The 13563-nt window shown below is 38.5% G+C and overlaps 1 long non-coding RNA gene across 1 annotated transcript in view; it reads right to left on the reverse strand.

Moving 5' to 3' along the window:
- Positions 1 to 2464: 2464 nt before the first annotated feature.
- Positions 2465 to 13563, reverse strand: part of LOC103879148 — a 31395-nt gene continuing 20296 nt past the window's right edge. Inside the window, exon 4 of the long non-coding RNA XR_639599.4 lies at positions 2465 to 2699. This is a non-coding gene — a long non-coding RNA (uncharacterized LOC103879148). The remainder of the gene's footprint in view (positions 2700 to 13563) is intronic.

Consider the following 13563-nt stretch of genomic DNA (forward strand, 5'->3'; position numbering starts at 1 on the left):
CTCAGTGTTGGAGGTGGGGCCTGAAGGGAGGAGTCTGAGTAATGAGGGTGGATTTCTCATGAATTGCTTAGTGCCATTCTTGAGATAGTGAGTTCTCACTGTATTTGTTCTCACAGGGGCTTTTTGTTAAGAGTCTGGCACCTCCCTCCCCTTCTTGCCTCCATTATTGCCATGTGATTTCTGCACAGACCATCTCCCTTTTGCCTTCCACTAGGAGTGAAAACAGCCTGAAGCCCTCACCAGAAGCAGATGCTGGTGCTATGCTTCTTGTGCAGCCTGCAGAACTGTGAGCCAAATAAATCCCTTTTCTTTACACATTACCCAGCGTCAGGTATTCCTTTACAGCAACACAAACAAAGTCAACAGCCATAGCAAGATAACTGTAGAACTTCTGTAGATTTGCCTTCAGATATTAAGTCCTGCATGTTTACCAGTCTTATCAATTTTATTCATAGCACATTCTTTCTTATTGCAATATCTTTACTCTTCTTCCTACTCTCTCTTTCAAATACTTTGCTGACATTTCTGACCCTTTTTCTTTTGCTCTGTCACCACATACTATACACACACACAAACACACATACATACCTCTTTATCTATCTCTAAGTCTGCTTTCTCGCCTCCTGGTCTCTGTCCTACCTCTATATTTCTATTGTTCTCTCTCTTTCCCTGTGTAGGCAGTGTGAAGACAGGATGGAGGCCAAAAGTAAGATGGACACTTATATTGAGCACATAAGAAAGCAAACTGATTGATAACATTCATTTTTATGCTTTCAGCTTGCTAAAAGTGCCTTAACGTGGTAACATGGATCTAACTTGCTGACAACCCTCATATAGCAACAGAATAATAATATCAATACATCCAACCTGAACAGTACTTTATATATTGCCATATGCTTTCAAATAGCATTTAATTTGCTGGAAGTCAAGCATTATTTATTCACAAGTGCGTGCTTTCACAGACACAAACATACACAGAAACACCTCACACATTGGAATTAATTTATTTGGCAACCTCACCTTCTCAGAACACAGTTAACTTGAAAAAAAAAAACCCACTATTTTTAAAGGCCTTTAAGGAACTAAAGACAAACAGTTGTCGCAGATTCATAAATTAAAGTTTAGAAGTAAGACGTGTATAGAAAAAAGCACAGAGCATCTCATTTGAATTATTCATTCATTCACAAATATTTATTGAGTACTCACTATGTGAGGAAATATTCTAGGTAAGAAAAAAATAACAGTAAAAACATAAACCTGTCTAAATGGAGCTTTCATTCTTGGGGAGTAGGTGGGACAAACAATAATAAAGGAAAATTTATAATACAGTAGAGGATGAGAAGTTCTAAAGGAAAAAATAAATCAGGGAAGTTAAGAGAATTATTGTCAGAGGAAGAGAAACAGCAATGAATGTATTCAGTAAGAGGTGACATTTGAGTAAAATAGCCTGATGCTACCATTTATTCTCAGTTTATTCATCTTCAAAATATAAAAAATAATAACCACTTCACAAAATTACTGGAAGTTTTAAGTAAACAAGTATACTCTAGCACATAGCCTGAAACTCATTAATTATTCAACAAGTGATAGATACGTCTTGATCTCATAAATTTCAGTCATCGCAGAGATCCTTATCTACTCAGAACCCATTTTTCTATAATTCACATGTAATTTTAACAAGATTATTTTCCTATTTTATTTATTTATTTTTCATTGTTTTGAGATGGAGTCACACTCACCATCACTCAGGCTGCCTCCACCTCCCAGGTTCAAGTGATTCTCATGCCTTAGCCTCCTAAGTAGCTGGGATTACAGCTCCTGCCACTACGCCCAGCTAATTTTTGAATTTTTTGTAGAGATGACGTTTTGCCACGCTGGCCAGGCTTGTCTCAAACTCCTAACCTCAAGAGATCCACCCATCTCGGCCTCCCAAAGTGCTGGGACCACAGGCGTGAGCCACTGTGCCTGGCCTATATTCTTATTTCTAAGCTCAGATATTTTAAGAAAGTATGTATGCATATATATGAGTATGTGTGTATATATGTATGTGTGTGTGTGACATCCATTTGGATTTGTACCACAAATTTAGACTTTCTGTGGTCTATAAACTCCCAAGCCAAGAAATTTACCTAAAAATTTATCTTAGAATATGATACCTCTGTTGTAATTGGAAGAAGCAAACATAATCTTCTCTAAAACACATATCCCCAACTTAGTCCTCCCAGAATGTTATATCCTTATATTAGTCCAGAATGTTATATCCTTATATTAGCCTTTATAGACTTGCACAGATAATGTCTCACAGAGGATGAATTCATAATCCCAAGTTAGTAAATCTTGAGGAAATAATCTACCATAAGTGAGATTCAACAAACACATAAAAAGTATGATGGGAATCAAAACCAAAACCAAATCAAAACAAAACAAAAAATTTCAGGTAATAGAAATATCTGCTAAAATCTATAAAATACATTCTTCAAGAATATTTAAGAATTAAAAAAGAAATTGAAACCATAAAATGAACACAACTCTGTGAATAATGCCTTAAAAACCCGAGTATCTGGGAGTGACATTAACAAGATAGCACAGAATAGGAGTTTTCAGCACTTACCTTTCAAAGAAACATCAATTTGAACTACCATCCATGCATGAAGATACCTTCACAAGAGCTAAGGAACCCAGGTGAAAGGTTATGGCACCTGTGTGGAACACAGAAATAAGAAAAAACACATTGAAGAGGGAAAGAAAGACAGTTTCATATTACCCATATCATTCACCCATGACCCAAGCCTGTGCAGCATGCACAGAGAGAGATACCATCTGTGTGGGGGAAGGAGACTGATCACCCAACTTTGCCACAGACCACAGGACTAGACCAGCCCCAGTGAACCTTAGAGCCAGGCCAGCCCCTATAGCTCCAAGCCCACTCCAACAACAGGCCAGCCCCACAACGCCCCCAGGCCGGCCCCTAAGCACCCAGACTCCATACAAGCCTACCTCAGCTCCAGGACACCTTCCACAAATGGAGGCTCCAGGACTGCCCCAGAACCAGGCCCATGTCTTATGGACCAAGGTATCAGGCCCAAATACCCACAGATGAGTCACCAAGACAGTCTACCCAAGGACTTCAGCAGCAAACCTGCTCATAGGCCTCACCAGCTGTTCCAGCCTGAATCCCTGGACAGGCTGATTTGTAAACAGTTTTCCACGCTGCAGTCAGTTGCAAAGACTGCAAGAGATGCCTACTTCCTCAAATGCACAGACACCAACGTAAATCCACAATGATCACAAACAATCAGGGGAACTTGATACCAACAAAGGAACAAAATAAAGCACTAGTAACTGACCCTAAAGAATTCGAGACCTAGAAACTATGTGACAAATATTTCAAAACAATCATCTTAAAGAAGTTCAGTCAGTGATACTAGAACACAGACAACAAAATGAAATCAGGAAAACAATATATGAACAAAATGAGAAATTCACCAAAGAGATAGAAGCCATAAAAAGTCAAACATAAATTCTGGGGCTGAAGAATACAATGACTGAACTAAAAAAATTCCATAGAGAGCTTCAGTGGCAGAACTTGATCAAATAGAAGAAAGAGTCAGTGAGTTCGAAAACAGATTGTGGGAAATTATTCAGTTAGAGGAATAAATGTTTAAAAAAAGAATGAAAAAAGCTTATGAGACTTATGGGACAGCATCAACGGAACCAATATATGCATTATAGGAGTTTGAGAAAGAACAGAGAAAGTAAAATAAACAGCATATTTACAGAAATAATGTCAGAACACTTTCCAAACCTGGATACGTAAATGAACATTCAGATCCTTGAAGCCCAAAGAACCCCAAATAATTAAACATAAAGAGATTTTCACCAAAACATATTATAATATTATAATCGTATTCTCAAAAGTGAAAAATAAAGCGAGAACTTTGAAAGCAGCTAGAGAAAAGCTATTTATCACATACATGCATACTTCCATAAGACTATCAGTTGATTTCTCACAAAACCTTTGCAGACCAGGAGAGGGTGGGTTGATATAATAAAAGTACTGAAAGACAGAAACTGCTAACCAAGAATACTATACCCAGCAAAGCTGCACAGAAATAAAGGAGAGATAAAGACTCCCAGACAAACAAAAGCTGAGGAAGTTCATCACAAGACCTGCCTTACAATAAATGCTAACAGGAGTCTTTCTAGTTGAAACAAAAGAATACTAACTAAAACATGAAAACATATGAAAGTATAAAATGCACTGTAAAGGTAAGAATATAGTCAAATTCAGAATAATATTGTAGTAGTGGTGTTTAAAGGACTTTCAACCTCAGTATAAGAATTAAAAGATGAAAGTATTAAAAATAACTATAGCTACAATAATGAATTAATGAATATATGCAGTATAAAATATATAAATTATGACATTAAAATAACATGTGAAGAGATGAGAAGTGAAAGTGTAATGCTTTTGTATGCAGTTGAAATGAAGTTGTTCCCAGCTTAAAATAGACTACTATAACTATAAAATGTTTTATGGAAGCCCCACGGTAATCCCACACCAAACAAAACCAAACAAAAACTATAGTAGATATATAAAAGACAAAGAAAAAAGAATCAAAGCATAACCCTCCAAAAATATCATCATATCACAAATGTAGATAGCAAGAATGGAAGAAAGGAACTACAAAACAATCAGAAAACAATGAATAAAATGTCAATAGAAAGTCTTTACCTATCAATAATTACTTTAAATGTAAATAGATTGAATTCTTCAATCAAAAGACATAGAACAGCTGAATGGATTCTTTTAATCCAACTATATGCTACCTACAAGAGACCCATTTTATCTTTAAAGAACAAACATAGGCCGAAAGGGAAGGAATGAAAAAGTATATTCCATGCAAATGGTAAACAACAGAAAGCAGGGGTGGCTATACTTATGTCAGCCAAAACAGATTTTAACTCAAATACTGTCACAAGAAATAAAGAGGACATTATATAATAATAAAGAGGTCAAGAAGCTATAACAATTATAAATATATATGCACCCCAAGTCAGAGCACCTAAACATACAAAGCAAATATTAACAGAGCTGAGGGAAAAACAAACAGTAATATAATACTAGTAGAGACTTCAATATCTCATTTTCAAGAATGGATAGTTCAGGCAGAAAATAAAAAAGAAACAGTAGACTTGAAGGAAACTATGTGAGGTAATGTATATGTTAATTAGCTTGACTGTGGTAATCATTTCACAATAAATATGCACAAAACATTATGTTATAAACCTGAAAGATACTTAACGTTTTATTTGTCAGTCATAGCTCAATAAAGCTGGGAGGAAAAGAATTTCTTTTTTTTTTTTTTAAATTTTTTTTTTTTTAATTTTTTGAGACGGAGTCTCGCTCTGTCGCCCAGGCTGGAGTGCAGTGGCCGGATCTCAGCTCACTGCAAGCTCCGCCTCCCGGGTTCTCCTGCCTCAGCCTCCCGAGTAGCTGGGACTACAGGCGCCCGCCACCTCGCCTGGCTAGTTTTTTGTATTTTTTAGTAGAGACGGGGTTTCACCGTGTTAGCCAGGATGGTCTCGATCTCCTGACCTCGTGATCCGCCCATCTCGGCCTCCCAAAGTGCTGGAAAAGAACTTCTTGAATAAAAAACATATTTATTAAAAGTAATGACTCAATGCATACTTTACAAAGCAGATGATATTCAGTCGAAGAGAAAACTATTAAACTAGACATGAGGAAACCATACAGAATAGAGACAGAAAGATAAAATAACAAACTTTCTTTCTAAAGAAAGCAAACTTTCTTGACATGATAAAAGGGTCATTTTTAGGACAATGTAATTAATGGGAAGTATTACAACCATTTCTTCACAAGTGAGGAATAAGTCAAGAAGGCTGCTGTTCAAAGTTGTGCTGGATGTCTTAGGCCATACAATAAGCAAGAGAAAAAAATACATAAAGATTTAAAAATAAGTAAAAGAAAGAAATAAGACTCTCAGTATTCATTGACTATGCAATTGATTCAATAGAAAAATTTGAGAAAGTCTATAAACTATTAGTATTAAAAAGAGAGTTCAGGGCCGGGCGCGGTGGCTCAAGCCTGTAATCCCAGCACTTTGGGAGGCCGAGACGGGCGGATCACGAGGTCAGGAGATCGAGACCATCCTGGCTAACACGGTGAAACCCCGTCTCTACTAAAAAATACAAAAAACTAGCCGGGTGAGGTGGTGGGCGCCTGTAGTCCCAGCTACTCGGGAGGCTGAGGCAGGAGAATGGCGTAAACCCAGGAGGCGGAGCTTGCAGTGAGCTGAGATCCGGCCACTGCACTCCAGCCTGGGCGACAGAGCGAGACTCCGTCTCAAAAAAAATAAAAATTACTACTATAAAGAGAGTTCAGTACGTTTGCTAGGCATAAAATCAATAAGTAAAATCAAATCAAACTTTTAGAAAATGTGATTAACAAAAGAACTATTTGTAATAGCAGCAAATTATAAGATATCCAGTATTAAATTGCAAATTGCAATGGTATTCAAGACCTTATGATAGAAACTGAAACTTTAGCCAAGGGTGGTGGCTCATACCTGTAATCCCAACACTTTGGGAGGGTGAGATGAGAGTATTTCTTGAGTTCAGGAATTTGAGACCAGCCTGGGAAAAATAGTGAGACCCCAAATCTACCAAAAAATTAAAAAAGGGAAATGTGTTGAAAATCATAAAAGACGTAATTCCAATCAAAATCCAAACTGGAAACTATATAGAATTTTCAAAAGCTGACTCTCACTTATATGGAAGACCAAGAAGTCAAGAATGGCAGATACAATCGTGAAAAAAAAATCAAGGGGAAATCATTTTCATTAGGCATTAAGGACCTTCTATGCAGACTGGGTGCAGTGGCTCATGCCTATAATCCCAGCACTTTGGGAGGCTGAAGCAGGGGATCACCTGAGGTCAGGAGTTCAAGACCAGTCTGGCCAACATGGTGAAAATACAAAAATTAGCCAGTCTCTACAAAACTTAGCCGGGCGTGGTGGTAGGTGCCTGTAGTCCCAGCTACTGAGGAGGCTGAGGCAGGAGAATCACTTGAACCCAGGAGGTGTAGGTTGCAGTGAGCCGAGATCATGCAATTGTACTCCAGCCTGGGCAACAGGGCAGGACAGTCTCAAAATAGATATATATAGCCACACTGTAGTAGAACAAAAGTGGTGAGGTGCTGCACGCCTGTAGTCCCAGCTATTCCAGAGGCGGAGGCAGGAGAATGCTTGAACGGGGAGGCGGAGGTTGCAATAAGCCAAGATCACGCCACTGCACTCAGCCTGGCAACAGAGCGAGACTCCGTCTCAAAAAAAAGTGGAAATAACTGTCCTGTAGTAGGAATATGGATTAATAAACTATGGTTTGTTCAATCAATTATCATAGAACAGTTAAAATGATCCTATGTATCAAAATAGATAAATGTCAAGACATAATACTGATGAAAAATAAAGTTACAGAAGATTGTGTACAATATATCATCTATTTAAAGCTTTAAAATATACAAAATGATATATCCTGTATATATCCAATACATGGTAATGATATACAGTCATGCATCACTTAAAGTCTGGAATATATTCAGAGAAATGTGTTGTTAGGCAGTTTCATCAGTGTGCAAATATCACAGAGTCTATTTCCACAAACTTCCATGGGACAGCCAACTACATACCTAGGATATATGGCACAGTCTATTGCTCCTAGGCTACAAAACTGTACAGAATATTTCTGTACTGCATATTGTAGGCAATTGTAATACAATAGTAAGTATTGGTGTATCTAAACATATCCAAACATAGAAAAGATATGGTTAAAACACTGCATTATAATCCTATGGAACCACTGTCAAATATGTGGCCTGTCATTGACAAAAAAAGCTTCGTTATGTGGTGCATGACTGTACTCCTATTTCTTTATTTTATTTTATTTTATTTTATTTTATTTTATTTATTTATTTGTACTCCTATTTCAAGAAAGGACTTACCTCTGGTAAAGGAGAAAAAAATATTTTTTAAATCTGTGTCTTTAACAACTGTTCTTTTAAAAAAGAGACCTTGTGTAAATAGGACGTGATATAAATATGTCCTTTTTTTAAAAAAGAGACCTTGTGTAAATAGGACATGATGTAAATATGTCCTTTTTTAAAAAAAGAGACCTTGTGTAAATAGGATATGATGTAAATATGTCCTTTTTTTAAAAAAGAGACCTTGTGTAAATAGGACATGTGTAAATAGGACATATGTAAATATGATTTATCTGTTTAATTTTGTCAGTACATACATTGTTATCTATTATACTAATTTATAATATTTTATGTGATCATGTTGTCCTTTAAAATGAAAATGTAAATGACTCAAACCCTCACCTTACTTATAGCATATAATGTACAGAAGTCTTTTCAATATTTCTTTGGAATTTCAGGAGATTTACAATTGGCTAAATGAGTTCCTGTTCTGTGAGCATCTTTCTTTGTCCCCTGATCCCTGGCTCTGGTCTTCTGCCAGCCTCAATTGCTTGGACAACAGGTCTCAGTCTTCCCTCAATATGTTCCTTCCACCAACACATCAGCATAGCAGAGGGAGTCTTAGAGGAGGGGTGCATTGTTCCTCAAACCCCATTATCATTATGAACACGGAGCTACTGTTTATGGTAGATTTGTACTGATAGTTGAGGATAATGAAGGATTACAGCTTAATATTTAAATAAAATATTCTAAAAGCTCATTCAGCCATTTCCACCTCTATGTTAGGCCTACATTGTTTCCATTTTCCTGGGTTTTTCTCTGAGGCACAGATGCACCCCACCCCCCCAACAAACATACACACATTCTACCTGCTCTGACTGCCAGTCTCCTACCTCCAAATTCTGTTAGTCCTTCTGCAGAATAGTTTTGTTCTTCACCCTTGCCTCAAACTAAGTTTTAGGTCTACCTTTGCATATCCAAAATATGAATTCCTTGCTAAACAAAGGGCTTTCTATTCAAGGTCATTACTGTTGAACTGCACAAAACAAAAGGAAAAGCTTTAAAATTACAGGCTTTCCTTTAGCATGATCACATTTTTTAAACGACAGCTTATCCCTACAAGTCTTTCTGAAAATAGAAGGAAAACAGTATGAAAATTCACTCTACCTCTCTCCAGAATAGATCTCCAAGAGTGGTGAGTCTCTTCCAGTCCCCTCACTCACAATTTACCCAACCTTGCTTCATACGCACATATATACACATGTTAAAAGCTCTGAAATCTTGGTCCATCTAGCAAAGGTCAAACAATTCCATATATTTGAGTTGTTACTGAGGAAATATGTGTATTATTATCTGTATTAAAATGAATGCCCATAATGATGGTGCTTTAAATGTTTATGGCATTCTACAGTTTACAAGGAACTTTTACATAAAACAACCTGAAAAGAAATATGTAGGGTCCCACAAATCATTTTTAGTAAAACTGAAGCTACAGTCCAGTTCTCTTGACTTCCAGCACAGTGCCTTTTCAACCCACCGTGTTGTCTCCAGCCCCATGATGCCAAGAAAAGGTTAGACTCATGTCAGAGTACTATTGAAAGGATAAAGCAAAAGGAAATGTAGAAGATGTTAGAAATAGATCATTTAAAAGTTTAAGGCTGGTAGATGAGTGTCTAGGACAGTCCCTAACACATAGTAGACACTCAATAATTATTTGTTGAATTAATAAATAAAATGTCACTTCTGAGCTGTTTAAAATCACAATCTAGTTACCCAGAATGATTCAAGCGTTTTAAATGGCTGTGACGGTGCTACATGGGATACAGAACGATGCCTTTATGTGCATAGATGTATCCATAAATTTCCCATAGCCATCGTCTCTTTCTTGCCATCTAATTGTACACAAAACCACATTAGAAAGTGTAAATTATAAACAGTTAATAAAACATATACAACAACATAAAAACCGTACCTAGAGAAAGACACTGAGATTCAGATAAGATTGTTTTACAAATTTAAGATGTACCATATAGAGGACTTTTGGGTAATGTGGAGTGAAACTAGACTTTCATAAAAGAAAGAATATGTCTGATATCCTTCTTCCTGGTGCTAAAAACAGGGTTAATAGGAAGTGAAGTCAAACCCTTGACTGTGACTGACATGAGGGAGTAAAATCTGCTCCGAGAATGGGACACATCAGAGAGCAGAGTTCTGGTCTAGGCTCAGAAAGCACTTTCAGGTGGCTGAGCAAACGGCAGTCTTCTATTTGGCAGAATTTGCTTCAGGGAGTAAGAGAAGAGAGGAGATTCGAAGAAAAAGAGTGAAGATTATGTTCTAAATCACTGATAAAAATATTATAATTAAACCACATTGGAAATGTATTTATTTATTTTTATTTTATTATGTGGGGAAAAGAAAGAGAGATCAGCCTGTTACTGTGTCTATATAGAAAGAAGTAGACATAAGAGACTCCATTTTGTTCTGTATTTGAGATGCTGTTAATCTGTGACCCTGCCCCCAACCTTGTCCTTGCAAGAGACATGTGCTGCGTTGACTCAAGGTTTAATGGATTTTGGGCTGTGCAGGATGTGTCTTTGTTAAACAAGTGCCTGAAGGCAGCTTGCTGGTTAAAAGTCATCACCATTCTCTTAATTTCAACTACCCAGGGACACGTAAACGGTCAACGGCCAACGGCCAAAGGTCGCAGGGACCTCTGCCTAGGAAAGCTAGGTATTGTCCAAGGTTTCTCCCCATGTGATAGGCTGAAACAATGCTGCTAAAAGGTTTATGGAGATGTTTGCATATGCATCTCAAGGCACAGCATTTTCCTTTAAACTTATTCATGTTACAGAGGTTTTTTGTTCATATGTCTTACTGCCGATTTCCTCCCTACAATGATCCTATTGTCCTGCCACTCCCTTATCTTTAAGATGGTAAAGATAATTATCAATAAATACTAAGGGAACTCAGAGACCGGTGCTGGCGTGGGTCCTCTGTAAGCTGAGCGCAAGTCCCCTGGGCCCACTTTTTCTTTCTCTATACTTTGTCTCTGTGTCTCATTTCTTTTCTCAAGTCTCTCGTTCCACCTAACGAGGAACACCCACAGGTGTGGAGGGGCAGGCCATCCCTTCATCATTATACTTTAAGTTCTAGGGTACATGTGCACAACATGCAGGTTTGTTACATATGTATACATGTGCCATGTTGGTGTGCTGCACACATTAACTCATCATTTCCATTAGGTATATCTCCTAATGCTATCCCCTCCCCCATCCCCCCACCCCACGACAGGCCCCGGTGTGTGATGTTCCCCTTCCTGTGTCCAAGTGTTCTCATTGCTCAATTCCCACCTATGAGTGAGAACATGCGGTGTTTGGTTTTTGTCCTTGCGACAGTTTGCTGAGAATGATGGTTTCCTACAAAGGACATGAACTCATCCTTTTTTATGGCTGCATCGTATTTCATGGTGTATATGTGCCACATTTTCTTAATCCAGTCTATCATTGATGGACAATTGGGTTGGTTCCAAGTCTTTGCTATTGTGAATAGTGCCGCAATAAACATACGTAGCACACCGGAAATTTATAACACTAACCAAAATATCAGCAGTCTCTATCTAGCAAAAATACTAGCGTGTCATTAAGTTACCAGCAAATAACACACAGGAGAAGAGAGAGGTCTGCATTTTCATCAAACCACAGTAATCCTGGTAAGGGCTCTATAGCCGGTTAAGGCATTCTAAGTCACAGGATGAGATAGGAGGTCAGCACAAGATACAGGTCATAAAGATCTTGCTGTTAAAACAGGTTGCAGTAAAGAAGCCAGATAAAACCCACCAAAACCAAGATGTTGATGAGAGGGACCTCTGGTCGTCCTCACTGCTACACTCCCACCAGCGCCATGACAGTTTACAGATACCATGCCAATGTCAGGAAGTTACCCCTATATGGTCTAAAAAGGAGAGGCATGAATAATCCACCTGTTGTTTAGCATATCATCAAGAAATAAACATAAAAATGGGCAACCAGCAGTCCTTGGGGCTGCTCTGTCTATGGACTAGCCATTCTTTTATTTAAATGAATAATATAACATAATATATATAAAGATAATAATAACAATAATAATAAACTTGCTTTCACTTTACTCTATGGACTCGCCCTGAATTCTTTCTTGCAGGAAATCCAAGAATGTTCCCTTGAGGTCTGGATCAGGACTCCTTTAACACCTGCTCTGGAGAAGTTTGGGGTAAAGGAGACAGGCTCACTAAAGGGAGAAAACACAATGCAAAGAGCATAATAAAAGGGTCAGGAGTCAGAAGGTATAGGCTGTTTTTAGAAGTCTTGATTAGCACTTCCCAAAATGTTTAGGAAGATGGAGGCAGGGACTGGAGTGATACTGCCAACAGTTAGGAAATGCCTGGAACTACCCGAAAGTGAAATAAACAAAAAAGGATCCTCCCCTAAAGGCTTTCAGAAAGAGCATAGCTCTGCCGACAACATAATTTTAGATTTCTAGCCTCCATAACTTTGAGAGAATAAATTTCTCACCCTGGTTTGTGGAGTAGAGGCAAAATAAAGATACTGGGTCAAAGAAGACCAAGTTAGAATGAGGAGTTTGGGCGGCCTTGCTACTCAAAATGTGGCCAGAGGACCAAAAGCATCAACTTGATACAAATGCAGGATGTTGGGCCCCACCCCCAGACCCATCAAAGCAGAGCCTGCATTTTCACAAGATCCCCAACTGAGGGACAGGCCCACTAGGACTGAGAAGTACTGCTCTAGGGACACCGATGATGGAATCAGGCCTTATGCTCTTGGTATGCCTTATGCTTATGTTGAGCATAATGCCTTCTATTCTGACTCTTCTTTAGCACCTGTTAAGAAAGAGGCTTAGCCTCTTTTCTTTTGGAATGTAGATAAGCAATGCTGAGACTACAATGGTGAGACCTGCAGAAGGTAGACTAGAGTTTTCTGTTTTTACATGGCCATTATCAGCAAGCATTTTCAGAAGCTTCTAATCGACACTAAGATAACTACAGATTTTCTTTTCTTTTCTTTTCTTTTTTGGAAGCTAAGCAAGATGAGTCACAACCTCACCTCCTCTTTGTTCTTCATGGTGGCTACAGAGATGTGCCACTCACCGCATGGCCCTTCAATAAAGTACTAGTCCCGGCTGCCTTCCTAAGGGCAGCTGGCTTTCAGTGACGAAGTGGGCCCAGCCATTTTGGCCCTGTGCAGTCCAGTGCATGGCAGCTCTGATGGGTCATCTCCACTCCCCATCTCTCCATGGCATTGGCCTAGGCTGCTGCTCCTGCATTCCAGCTCACTTCTCCCTCGCCTAATCAGCTCCTGCCCTCTCCCTTCCACAGTGTTGATCCCAAGGGCGCTCCATAATACTGCCTGAACACTAAATTCTGTCTCTGAGTCTGTTTCTGAAGATACGTATGACATACCATAAAGAAAATGTAAGTTTGCCACGGCTTTGGGCAGAAGTGGAATATAAATCTCACACTGGGCATCGAAAGATCTAGTTCAAGTCTCACATCAGCCACAGAGAGGCAG

The sequence above is a fragment of the Papio anubis genome, chromosome 15 (assembly GCF_008728515.1).
Source record: "Papio anubis isolate 15944 chromosome 15, Panubis1.0, whole genome shotgun sequence".
NCBI classification, from domain to species: domain Eukaryota; kingdom Metazoa; phylum Chordata; class Mammalia; order Primates; family Cercopithecidae; genus Papio; species Papio anubis.